Source organism: Falco cherrug, chromosome 11, assembly GCF_023634085.1.
Source record: "Falco cherrug isolate bFalChe1 chromosome 11, bFalChe1.pri, whole genome shotgun sequence".
NCBI classification, from domain to species: Eukaryota; Metazoa; Chordata; class Aves; order Falconiformes; family Falconidae; genus Falco; species Falco cherrug.
This window is the reverse complement of record NC_073707.1, coordinates 6,378,258-6,391,505: the sequence shown is the minus strand read 5'-3', so window position 1 is coordinate 6,391,505 and position 13,248 is coordinate 6,378,258. Positions and strand designations below refer to the sequence as shown.

Below are 13,248 nucleotides of genomic sequence, written 5' to 3'. Positions count from 1 at the left end.
TACCACGACCACGGTGCCTAGACATCAGGCATCTTTTGGTGGCTGAAACTCAGATTAAGATGCTGATGGTGTTGGGAGGTGGGGAAAAGAGGGAAACTGTGAATTACATCTGCAGCTTTGAATGAGGGCTGAGTGATTATGGGCTGCACTGCAGAAAGGAAGACTGGTTGGTGTGAAGGCAGCGAACTGGAGTTTTGTGACTAAAAGTGGGCCTTTTCGTGTGAGCTTGAGCAGCCTTTTTTCTGAGAAAGACTTTGCTATTGCCCTGATTTTATGACATTTTCTTTGGGCTATTTTAGTTGGCTACTACCTCGAGGTCACTCGAGAAGCAGACCTTGAGCAGTATGCTCACAGAGGGGCAGGTTTACACTGACAGAGTGCAATGCTCATCCCCATGCACTAGATGCCTGTGTTGACTTTAAACCATCCAGCTCCGTGCATTTACCTTGAGTAGCTGTGACCTCCGGCCGCAGCGCCCGGTTTAGAGTGAGCCTGGATGCTGGTGGGGAGCAGGCAGGGATCTGTGCTTGAGCATTTACTCTGGAAGAGTAAGGGAAGGCTGGTGGTTAGTTTATCATCATCTTAATATGGTCAGCGGTTGCTGAGGGAAGTGTGCTGAGCTTCAGCCTTCTCAAGAAGTCCTCTACCACTTGCAAAAGTGGGCAATGGTTTGAGCTGTAGTAGGCTCAAGGCTTTTACAAGATGAGCGGCAATGCTCTAATGATGAATTTCAGTCTTCAGAAAGCTCTAATCGATCTCTGTTGCAATCAGCCCAACTCCTGAATTGGATAAATCTATCTATGAATCTGATAATCTATCTTGGTTGATAACCCCGAGTGCTTGAAAGGAGACAAGACTGCTGTTTGTTGACAGCATTTGCCTGTACTAGAGACCCTCCACTGCTGTCCCGCATGTCCTCTGGCACACGGCGCATGGCCCATGGCCCGAGAATGTCTGAACAGACCCTCTCAAGGAAGATGGACTTGGTGACTTCAGTGTCCTGTGCCAACCCATTTTGCTCGCACTAAAGCACTGGCAGTAGCGTTGCAGTGACCAGGGACCCAGGTCCCATCACACAGGACTCTCCAGCCACCTCTGGTCAGAGGCACTGCTAAGGAATTATGCTTAATTTGACAAGATGAGGAGGACAGGAGAAGCAGAGGGATTAATACTAGGGCTGAGTAGCTGGGAGTTGCTGTTGCTCTTGTTTACGCTGAGTCTCTCTGTGGGGGATGTTCTTCAGTTTGTCTCAGCAAGCCGAGAGTCCTTTAAGTGAGAGGCTGTGGTTTACAGAGTCAACAGATATAAGCAGGCTACGAATATTAATTATTAATTACTCTTGGAGAGTACTATACATTAGATTGGTGAAGTAGTTAACAACTCTGCCTGCTCCTCCCTGCAGACACGCTCGTGCTGTCAGGTTTCTCTCCCCGACTAAGACCCCAGCGCTAGAATTAGGCCAGAAACTATTTTCCAGTCGAGTGGCTTTTAATGGGCTCTCCAGACTTGTTCTTTGCATCCTGTGAGTGACTAGATATGTGGAGAGGAGAGACAGTGGGATTGATTCACACTGTAAAAAGTATTAGGGTTTTAACTAAGTGGGGCTTGGTGCTCCTGGAGGTTGTATCTCGTTCTCCAGAAGCAGCTGTTAATTACCCATGACACAGGGCAGGGCTCTGCTCTGCAGAAGCCCATTTGCAGGACTCCTGAGGGAAGCTGGGTTTCTGATGAAAGGCACAGCAGTGGTCTTTTTGGGGGTCATCTCTTGTAAGGTGAGGATATTAGCACGGGCTCAGTGTGTTTCTGGGAGTCCCTCATCCACCTCAGCTGTGGCAGAATGAATGAAGTGGTGTTTTGTGTAATGAGCATGATGGTTTTAGAGATGGTGGCATGTCCCAGCTCTCTGCCGATGCTAAGGAGGTGTTTGAGTGTCACTTACAGCTTTTAAAGCCATTAAGGTACTGCTTCCTTCCTGGGATGTTCCTCCCTGCGTGACACCGCATGCCTTCGTTGGGACACGGGCTCTGTTCAGGTGACCCATACCTTCTTGTGATCTGAAGTTTTGCCCACTTGAAGGGGCTTGCTGTGAGAGAGGAGTGCCATGAGGTAAGGCACTTTGGGATGACATTGCCGGGGGCCTTCTGCTGAGCTAAACCAGCGTATCTGCTGCCTTTAGCGTACATCTGAATCTAGGCTGGCGTTATCTTACAGCAGTGGATGGAAAAGACACTCCAAAAATTAGAAGTAAGAAGTAAGCCAACAAGCTTTGAGTCCTCCCTGGCGGCCTCACTGTGTGCTCCGTGGGCGTGTGAGGAGCTCAGCCCTGCTTCCCAGTTGTCCCTACTTCCTTCACCCACGTGTCAGCCACGCATCTCAGAGCGGTGGCCTGGCCCTGAAGCTGGAGGCTGAGCGGGAAGCAAAGCTCTCCGGGTGGGAGCCAAGCACGGGATGAGCCATGAGCCTCTGGGGAGGTCCAGCTGCCCATTGACTCCAGCTCTGGAACTGTCTGGGTTTCTCCACCTCCCTGGCATGGCAATTGAGGATGAAGCAGGGTCCCAATTAATGGGAATCACTCAAGCAGCAACAAAAAGGGCAGTGGGGAGGAGGCTCGGGAGCTCCTTTTGCAAGAGGAAGGAGTATTGTGGTCTGTAAGCAGCTGACTTGTTTCCAAACACCTAGCACGCTTTGTTCGTGCGCTGTATTAAACAGCCTGCAGAATTTAATTCCTCTGGGAAAAAACCCAAAACAAAACAACCTCCCCACCCCCAAAGTGCAGCGATGTTGTAATTGGGCTGTGACAAAGCTGAATGCCTCCTGATCATTGCGGAGAGGGGTGGTTGTTTGTAATTCTGCATCGTAAGAGAGACAGGGCGCGATCCTCTGTCTAGGCAGACAGTTTGGCAGGGAAAGTCACAGCTGGGTGATTCCAGCTCCCCCAAGCCGGGGCTTTTAGAGCGAAAACGCTGACAGATCTGCAGCAATAGCGGGCAGGACTCTTACAATTTATTTTTAATGCCATGCTGTCTTTAACTGTGCAATTTCCTCCAGGGTGTTTGCTTTGAGATTGTGAGATAATTACATCTCAGAAACCAGGCTAATTACAGTTAACAGCCTGGAAAAGTGAAGGCCTCCATTCCCCCCCAAAACCCCCGCCCCCACCCAGGTTTTCCCACCAGCGTTCCTCACGACCACCCCTTCACATGGCGGCGACACCAACGAGGAAGTCTGTTTGGCATGATGCTGGGACGTTCCCTTCCCGTCCTCGCCCCACGGAGGTGACACCCTATTGATTTGTGTTGGGTGGGGACATGGCAACCCCTGCCAGGACGGTGATGGAGAACTTGATAGTGGGAAGGTCATCCCTGGTGCGGAGGGGAGGAGAAGGCAGCCCTGGTGGGGAGGACTGGGAGAGGCTGGTGCTGTGGTCAGTGTGCCAGTGCCCTCTGTTGGGTGGACCAGCCAGAGCAGCCATGTGCATGTTGCTCTGTCAAAGAAGGATTCCCACTTCAGCCAAGTGGGAAAAAATCCTGAATTTTCCAAGCCTCACCATACATGATCTAGGTCCAGCATTGGGCATACACGCAGTTAGCTGGGGAGCGTGTTTTCGTCCTCCAGCCATCATACCTCAGTCTATCCATGCCCATTATCACCTTCAATTGCTCAATGACATGCAGGGCATGAACTGCGTGTTTGCAAGCCCTTGGGCTGGGATTGAAGTGTGGATCCTGTCGCCAGACCCACCGCTGCCTTCCCCTGCACTGAAAGATGCTTCCCCCTCCTGCCCCTGCGCTGTTTTTTCTCCATTTAACATAGCCATTTATTTTTAGTGCTGGTGGGATTGTCGTTGTGGTGAACTATAGCTTTTACAGGATACCTAATACCTTTATTAGTCCAAATGGGGGAAAAAAAACCAGAAAAAAAAAATCCGACCCAAACCTGACAAGTGTGTGGGCTTGGAGTCTCGTGAGACAAGAGCAGCATTTGCATCCAAGACATGTCCTTGTTTCTGTCTCTATCAGCTGGTCTAATAAAAGCTCCTAATGTTTCCTACAGGCCTTGCTGCCTTAATTTATGAGTTTGGTCAGGGACCAGGAGCCCACTCGGCTGTCAGAAACACGGATGGGTGGGAGGGATGCTAATTTTAATGGGAATAGAGCGAGGCAGAGCCGTCAGAGCTCTCTAGGAAAGAGGGATGTGCTTTCCCCAGAAGCCCAGGGGTGGCAGGCTGTGGTCCAGGTCCTCCTGGTGATTCTGCAGGGCTTGGCTCTCCTTGCTCCAGCAGAACTGGCCGCAGTACAGCTCCAGCACACTAACTGCAATGCTCAACCCAGCCCGTGCTCCTTCAGAAAGAACTCTGAAAGCTCGAGGCGCATCCTGCCTTGAACGCCGCCTCGCTCTATCACAATGTGGTTGCCAGGCTCTGCAGAGACTGACAGCAAGGAGCTTCAAAGCAGTGCAGCCCCCCCCTCCCACCCCCCAGCAGCCTCAGATGCTGTCTGGCAGCGTGTGCATACGCTTGCTCTTCATGTTTTTACACGATCTGGAAGGCTGGCCCCTAATTCTTGCAGTCTTGAAAAATAATTCATTTTCTTTCCTGGGATTCCAGATCAGGGATTAATTTAATGATTTTTTTCCCTTTGCCATTGTTTGTTTTTAATGATTAAGGTGATAGTTATAAATTGTTAACAAGTTCTGGTAGAAATGTGATCCCTGGGAACTTTTTTTACGCTGAATAAAATAAGGCGAGATTGATTTAGCAAAGCCAGTTGAGTCGCGGTGTCTTCAAAGATTATCTTGGTTCTGCATGAAGGGCCAGATTTTTGAGAAGTATTTAGGCCTAACTGAAGTCAGGTGCTTAAGCACCTTCAAAATAAGAGAAGCTTCTGTCTGTAGGGAGTGATAATACTGTGTGTTAAATCAGCCAGTGTATTAGACCTTACTTTTTTGGCTGGATAATTTTTTCAGGCAGATCATTTCCTCTGGCAAACCGCTGAGCTGGCACAGAGTGATTATTTTATGAAAAAAACCCTTTCTCTGCTGGAAACAGCCCGTTTCCCTGCAGGTCACTGGGGCTTGCCAGGGTTGATGCTCGGCTGGTGACACCTCCATGGGGCGCGTGGTGTGGGGGTATTTCGGGACAAGCCGGTCCGGGGCCCGTGACTTTGCAGGGAGGCAGAGCTTGTGGGGTGGCCTTGGCTTGTTTTGCTTTGCCCTCCTTCTGCTTAGTGTTTGCTGATCTACAAAGCATTTACTCCAGGCAATTATTCTGATGAGGCAGGGGGTTATTTGAAAGCTGTGAACGGAGGTTTCTGGGGAAATGTCTTCAAAGGATAATCTTCTTCCAATGGAGGCTGTAATTGTTTAATGATTTTCTATATGGATTTCCGTGTGGGCTGCTATGGGACAGCCAGAGCTGGTTCATCAGCAGAGAGCTTCTGCTCATGCTTCGCCCTGTCTTCCCCCGGTGCTTCGTGGCTGCTCAGCTTGCTTCTGTGCACGATCACAGTCTTGATTTGTATTTCCTTTGGGTTTTGCTACTCTATGTCAGACCCAAACCTCAAAATGGTCACTTTTTGTTTCCCAATAAACCAGTTGACCATGCACGAATGTGTTCCATCTCCCAGGACACCTTGCCCCTCTGGCATCTGCAGCCTGTATGTCTGCGGTAACGCTGCTTTAACAACTAGGACAGGGTTGGGGCAGGACTTCCCAGCCACCAGGTCCCGCTCTCAGCTACTGCAGCTGATGAAGCACCTCTTCTAAGCTGAAAAAACCCTACATACTGCGTTGGCTTTTCTCCTAATTGTTTGGACAGCGAGAAGCCTTATTCTAGTTTCTCACCTAAATTTATTCATGGATGGTTATGACCTTTTGCTGATGTTGTCCTTTCACTGTAAATAGCACTTTCTCTTCCTTCATATTAAACCTCCCGATACATGGAGAGAGAACAATTTTATCACCTCTTCACCTTTATTTTCTTAGACTAACAAGTCAAGATCTCCTAGCAGCTGACTCTTGTAAAAAGGCCACCTTTGCTCTGATGGTCCGGATAGACCAGTTCCAGTTTGAGCTCACCAACCTTGACCTCAGTTTTGGGTGACAAGGATTGCACAGAGCTTCACATGCAGTTTCACCAGACTCGGTACAGTGACCCTTTGTCCACCCGGAGCACATGCAGATGCTTACGAAGCCCTGATGTTTATGTGGGACTTCTGCAATGTGCAAGACTACCGTGTTTGAGGAATGTGAATTTAAAAGGTTTGATCCCTTTCTCAATGAAGTCGCAGTTGAAATTCCCATTGATTGCTGAAGTGTGTGTCCAGGACTTAATAAGTCTTGTTGCTCAGTGCCAGAAGTGGTGAACTCCTCTTGACATGATAAGTCACGTGCCAAAAGTGTTGATGTGTCTGATGCAGAGCCGAGGGGAGCAGGAGCAAAAAGTAAGTGATGGCAGTGTGGGGATGGGGATGGGTCCCCTTCTCCTGCCCCCTTTGCTTTGCTCAAGGAGTAAAGAGCATATAAATATTATTTAAATTGTTTTTAAAAAGAAAGAGGAAAAAATGAGGGAAAATTGTATCCTTGGCTCCCTGATGGATGGGAGCAGAGCTCGTGCAAAGCTAAGAAGGACTCCAGAGGTCTGGATCCTGAGCAAGCAGAGAGATTTTGGACACAGCTAGCACTGTGGTCTGCGTCTGAGATGTTCGAGTCCTTTTGCACCGGTGGGAACAGAGGGAGTGGGTGACCAGAGACAGTGCAGGAGAGGATCCTCCTTTCCAGCCATGGCACGTGGTGTTGGGAACTGCAGTTGAGTCCTGAGGCTGGCTGCAGATCAACCAGAGATCCTGTCTGATGAAAACAGAATCCTTCTGTTTCCTGATCTAAGCCCCGTAACACAAAGCAGATGTAAAGGTCTCGCCGAGATCAGGAAATCTTTTGTGTGCGAGGTGGAGGCAAACGGCGACTCTGCAAACTGCCAGCCTGAGGAGCCCGTGCAAAAGGAAAATTTGGTACCTCTGGGACAGGAGAGACCTGGGTCTGCAGGGGAGGGGGCACTATGCCTGCTGTAAAGTATAACTTGACTTTCTGGAGCACTCCCAAGTTAAATAGTGCCTGTGGCACGACCTACATCTTCTGCAGGGTCAGGGGGATGCTGTGCCTGATACTACCTTGCCCCCATCGTCTCCTGCTCTGCACCGCGGAGGTCCCTTCTGCAAGCAGCTGCCTCCCGCGTCGCAGCACTGCAAGTTGCTAAACAAAGCAAGGGAAAATCAGGCACAAGCTGTGCAATTTGCAGATGATCTGTGTACCTGCTAGTTCGTAACAGATGTTTTCCTTTGCGTGACCATTTGTGAGCTGCTTCCTTGTCACAGTCTGTAGTAGCTGTAATGCTCGGGAGTGAGTGATATCTTACACCTGCACAAAGCAGTGTTCCTGCCTATAAACTTGCTTTGCAATTCCAGAAATCTCCCATTACACAGAGTTTTACAGCCAGTGCAAACAACGGCAAAATAAGACTGCATGGTAATTTTGACATAGGCTTTAGAAAAACAAAATTTTGAAAAATACATAATTGAGGGGAACTGCAGGAAATGGATGGGATCCACGTAGCTTCACGTCCTCTCCAAGGGGTGGCCAGAAGTGGATATTGCAAAGGGAGGTGCCACAGAAGGCAAACCTGCCCCATGTTAGATCGGCTCGTTGTCTCCAATAGCTTGAGGTTGCCTGCAATATTAATATCACTTTCAGCAGAGATGCTGGTATTTAGCTGTTGTAACTCCGGCTATTCTTGTTATCCGCGTACATGCCTGCTTCCTCCCTGAAATGTCACAAATTCTTGGCCACGACAACTTCCTGTGGAAGTTAGCTCCATAGTTTAATTATGCATTGTACAAACCCCGTGTTTCCTTCTGTGGGGCTGTGCCAGGGTGGTGTCAGCAGCACAGAAATGCTGGGTCAATTATTATAGGGTTGCTTCTGAACAGCAAAGCATCAGTGCAGCTTGGGTTGTGCTTGGCTTTTCCGACAAGCCTCTAACGGATAAAAGGACAGCAGTTCCTCATCTGGGCAGGCTGGCAGGTGTATGGGAATGTAATACCTTCCTTTGGGTTACCCGCAAAGGTAGAGGGGGGTCTGTCTCAGAAAGGCTGTTGATTTTTCCTGGCTCCTTGCAGGCTCTAGCAGTGGACCACCAGACTGTTATTTCAGATAAATGGGCAGCAAAATGTGAAATGAGTCAAGAGACTTGTGCTGAAAGACAGATTTTGCAGAGAGCTTTTTTCCCTGGGATGTGGCACTCCAAGATAACCAAAGTCTTTCAGTAGCCTGGGGCTTGAGCGTGCAGGGATGGAGGGATGGGTGCACCTCTGTGATGGGAAAAGGATGCTGTGCCCGGGAAACCAGTGCTCGCCCTGCTGCACTGGGCTGCACTGTGTGGCCACGCTCCCAGAAATGCCTTTCTCATCCACTCTGGAGGCAGGCAACACTAAACCGCAGGGACGTGTCTTGGAAATTTGCTCCTATGTGCATTTTGCACCATATTCCCATGTGGGCTTACCTACAGAGATCTGTGGGAGCCTGGATTCCCTGTGGACACTGCTGGAGCGCACTGCAGTCTGTCTGGAACGGCTGCTTGCCATCTGCTGCGGAGCTGGGCAGCAGAGAGCAGGGGACCGTGACAGGTTTTGGTGAGGTACTTTCAGGCACAGCATCCTCCAGTATAGCTCGGTCCAGAACAGCAGGATCAGGCCCCTTGCAGTAGCTGAGCTGAGACCAGAATGTAAATTTCTTTGCTACATACAACAGAGGATAAACCTCTGTTGGGTGGTCAAGGCTTGTGCTGTTGACCATCCCTCTGCCTGGTAGCGTGATCTTGGCTTGGTTGGGACTCTGGGAAACTGGTTGGGCAAAATGGGTGCAGGCAGTCAGGCGCATCCTTGTACCCCCCAACTCAATGCCTTTCCTTCACTTCATGCTGTGAACTCATCTGCTGAGACAAGAAGCTCAAGGAGATTCAAGATGGCACCTGGCTTTTGGGGAGAGCAGGGGTGAGTGATGTGGGTTTTGGGGTGAAGGTTGGGCTAGAGTGAGAGCAACACTGACTGGGGGGGATGCGTGGGGTGGCAGGAGCTGCAGGAGATCTTCCTTGAGGCATCCATGCCTTGAAGATGATGGACTTTCAAGGCAGGACAAAGAAGAGGAGGGAACAAGAAGGCAAGGAGTGTCCCATGTCATGGATGAAAGGCGAACAGGCATTCTTCCATGTGTGGCTTCAAAACGCCGGGGCAAAATAGCCAAAAAATTTCCTCTGAGACATAGCTCTAAGCAAGGGGATTGTCCCAGTCATCTCACATCTCCTGGCCATCTTACTTGAAGGGGCTCAAAGTTACAAGCACTATTTAACTTGGAAATGTGGGACAAGGTCAGGGAAAAGGGGGGAGTTTGCTCCAGGTTGCTGGCTCTGCCAGTGTGACCCCCCTTTTGCTCTGTGTGCAGGGGAAAATTTTTCTTCCCTTCTCTCTCCTGTTGTCAAATTCATGCCCAGCTAACCGACAAATCCATCTCTTCAGAGATCAATTACAGTGTCTGGCTGCGAAGCCTGGAAATCCAATTAACTCCCAAATACATTTTTTTTTCTGTTTTCAAGGAAAAAAAAAAAAAAAGGGAGGGGACAGAGAGAGACAAAGGGAGAGGAACATATTGAAGTGGAGGCATAAATCACCTCAAAAACATTCCAAACATTAAAATAAACAAGGACAAATTCCAACTTCATTTGTCTCTTTTTGAGATTCTGTCACTGATTTATTTTACTGCTCTGTCTGAGCCTCATTTTTATCTTTGCTTGCGTTTGGAGTCGGTTGTTGTCTCTGACGCGGAGGCCCAGGGCTGGACGCCTCCTGCAACGATGCCAGGATGCAATGCACTGCATAGGGCATCCTCCTCCTGCAGGGCTGTGGTCCGCTCACCTGGGGTTTTAGGGGTTAAACTGTCTCCATCCTGTAGGGCATTTGTGGAGTGATTAGAATGGATGCTCAGCTCTGCCCGGGTCTGAATGGCCTGGGAGTTTGGGTGAGGAGCCTGACCCAGCGGACTTCCTAGGAGGAAATAACTCTGCTTCTCAATCACAGACTTGTGACTTTCTGCAGCCACCCAGAACAGGCTGTTCCAAGGGAGCCCCTCCACCTCAACCTCACGTCCTTCATCTTTTAGGGGACTTACTCCATTTGACCAGCTCTACCATGTCCTCAGGCCTCTGAACGGCTTAAAGGAGACTCTTCTCCACAAGACAGTGAGATGGTGTCCATGTGGAAACACACTGTGTCCGCTGAAGTGCCTGAAGGTGAGCGAGGCCCAGGTGTGTCTCAGGCTGATGGTTTCACAGAGATAAGAGAAAGACTGGGAAATATTGCAAGAAGTTTAAGGGAAAGGAATAAGGACTGATGTATTTGTGGTGTTTCTGGCTCTGGGAATTGGCCAAGCAAGGGTCTAGCAAGTTGTCAGTGATTCAGCTGCCTACCAAAACAAGGGGGTAGGAATGGCAGTGACGTCAGAAGAATCGTCTTTGTCTGAATAAGAGGATTTTTGGTCTCTCACATGCCCACTGTTTGGCTGAAGACATTTTGGGGTAGGCGTGCAGGCACCTAACTGTGGTGGTTGGTACCAGTGACAGGTACTGAGCATCTGGACAGTAGCTGCAGATACGATGTAGCATCCTAGAGGGGCTAGCACCCATCTGGAGTGGCAACAAGCTGCAGGGGATACCCTGGAACATCCCAGACGGGACAGTGTCAGCCTTGTTCTCTGGGGCTGTAAAACCTCTGTCTTGCTCAGGCGACAGGGATTTGAACCTGAAGTGTCTGTGCTGCTGTCTGTAGTCCCTGTCCCCGTCCTTCAAGAAGCTTTAGTTTTCATTCCAGAGGAGGATGAATAATCCTTGGGGGTTGTTGTGAAGAGGGATTGTCACCCTTCCTTCAGCTCTATCAGAAACTCTTCAAGAGGCAGTTAACGAATAACCTTCCCTTGGGATAAATTAGCTCCCAATCCCAATTCAATAGCGGCTCATTTTAAGATGTCCTTGTTACCTTGTGTGAGTGGCTGATCTTCCTTTGAATCCTGCTGCATTTTCAGACCCCGTGATTGCTGCAAGCAATCATGAGTTCCACATTAGCAGCTCATGCACTGATTGCACCGAGCAGTCCCAACACAACCTATTGTGAAAAGTTTTGGGAAGTTGAGCTCCGTGCTACGCTATCAGAAAGCTACACAGGTCTCACTCCATCACATATTCTGGCAAGTAACTCTTCAAATGAGGTCTGGTTTGCAGGGGCTGGTGCGCAGAGGAGATCTGTGCCTCAGAGTTTGGCTTTAGAAAGAAAATCTTGTAGGCACTGTCAAGGAAACCTGGTGATGGCGCAGAATTGTCCAACAGCCTCCAGGCAGCCTGGAGCAAAGGCTCTGAGATGTGCAAACAGTAATCCAAATGGATATTTTTATTTTTTTTTTCTCTCCAGCCCAACATTGTTGCAGAGCAGGAGAATGGTATCAGAATAGCTCAAAAAACCTCAACAACCTGCATCAGAAGGAAAACCTCCTGCCGTGTCATCTTGCCCAGGCCTTCCAGTGAGGCAGCCTTTCCCGGCTCTGTCAAGGAGCATCTCTCAAGTACCAAAAGCATTGCTGCTGTTTGCAAAGAGTAAGTCATCCTTATTAACAAGCCTCTCCAAGAACAACAAACTCAAACATGCAGCCTTGCACAGATGCTCTAATACAGGTCTTTGGCTTTCAGAACTGGTGTGAGATTTTTATTTCCTCTCACACCAATGGCAGCTGTATTATAAGGTATCTTGCACTGATTAAAAATCTCTTTAATCAAATACTGGCAGAGGAAGTGTTCAAAATATTTGAAGAATGACTCCTAAAAGCTGCCACTTGGCTGTGAGGGAATTCACCCAGAGTGGCCTGCCAGACAGGCGTGCAATACAAATCTTCGCTCACCTTTATTTCCAAAGCTGCCAATGAACTGCAGTGATGGGTATCAAGAGAAATCTGTGTCCAACAGGACAGAGTAGGCTATGAGTTCTTTCGTGGGGAGATATTGCCCCAAGAAACCTTTGTTTTAGACAAAACCCAACGCTCAATTTATCAGTCCCTAGTTACACTTCAAATTCCTATATCCCAAATCCATGGGATAGATTACATAGCTTAATTTGAAGTGTGAAAGTAGGCTGGAAATCATTGCTGTGCAAATTGTGTAGAGATTTGAGTTTTTTCTGTTCCGTGGCTGAAATGGAGTTCAAAAGAATAAATAAAATCTGTTTTGGTAGCTCCCAGTAAGGAGTATACTTCTTTGGAGAAAGGACCCACACACACACCGGCATTATTTTATTCAACCCAGCTAATTTTCTTACTCCTCAAAATAGGTCAACTTTGAAATAGAAAATGTCACATCGAAAAAGAAAGTTGAATAGAAATGTTTAGAAAATGTAAGATTATATCTACATATATTTGGAAGTTTAACAAGCTTGTGAATGGAAAGAAAACATCCAGGCTATTTAGAATTCAATTAGGCTTAGATTTAGGACTACTTTTCACTCTCTGTAAACTGCATTTCTTTTTCATTTACAACAATCTCCTTCCCGCATCAAAGACCCCTCTCCCAGCTATAGCTAGAAATAGCTAGCTAGAATATAGTTGCAATAACTACAGCTATATTGTGTCAGCTGACTGCTGTATTTTTCTTTCCCAAGGCTCTCCAGGCATCTAGGCACGTTCGCTTGTGAGCGGTGGCATTTGGGACCAAGATACGGAAAACCAGGGCCTGTGCTGCTGGAACAGTTACCAAGGATATTTATGCCAGCAACTCTCTCCTGCAGGACTTCTCAAGGTTTTGTTTCTTTTCACCCGTTGCCCTATGAATGCCCTGTACCACGTTTTCCTTTCAATACAAAAGATCTTACTAAAATACTCTTCTCTCCTTCCTCTTTTTTTGGGTAGCTTTTCGGTGTTCTTTCACCGTCTCTCTCTGCGGCATCGGTTATGTATGTGTAAGCAGTTAGTTAGTTAGTTTCTATTGTCACTCTGGGGGGTTGGCTTCCAAACTGTTTATTGAGTAATAAAAAGAGAAAATTACAAGCCATTGCCCAGGGATAATGTGCTAATAATTTTACGACTGGACAAACGGTTGGAACAGCCCACAAATGGTGGTAAGTGGGAAACCTGGTAGATATCTGTTGCCAACAAAGCCAACCCCGA

The 13,248-nt window shown here is 48.3% G+C and overlaps 1 long non-coding RNA gene across 1 annotated transcript; it reads left to right on the top strand.

Moving 5' to 3' along the window:
- The first annotated feature begins 10,048 nt into the window (after positions 1–10,048).
- On the top strand, positions 10,049–12,930 carry LOC114016525 (uncharacterized). Its single transcript, XR_003561013.2, has 3 exons — positions 10,049–10,336; positions 11,508–11,689; positions 12,744–12,930. It is a non-coding gene; the product is annotated as an uncharacterized LOC114016525 (long non-coding RNA).
- Positions 12,931–13,248: the final 318 nt, after the last annotated feature.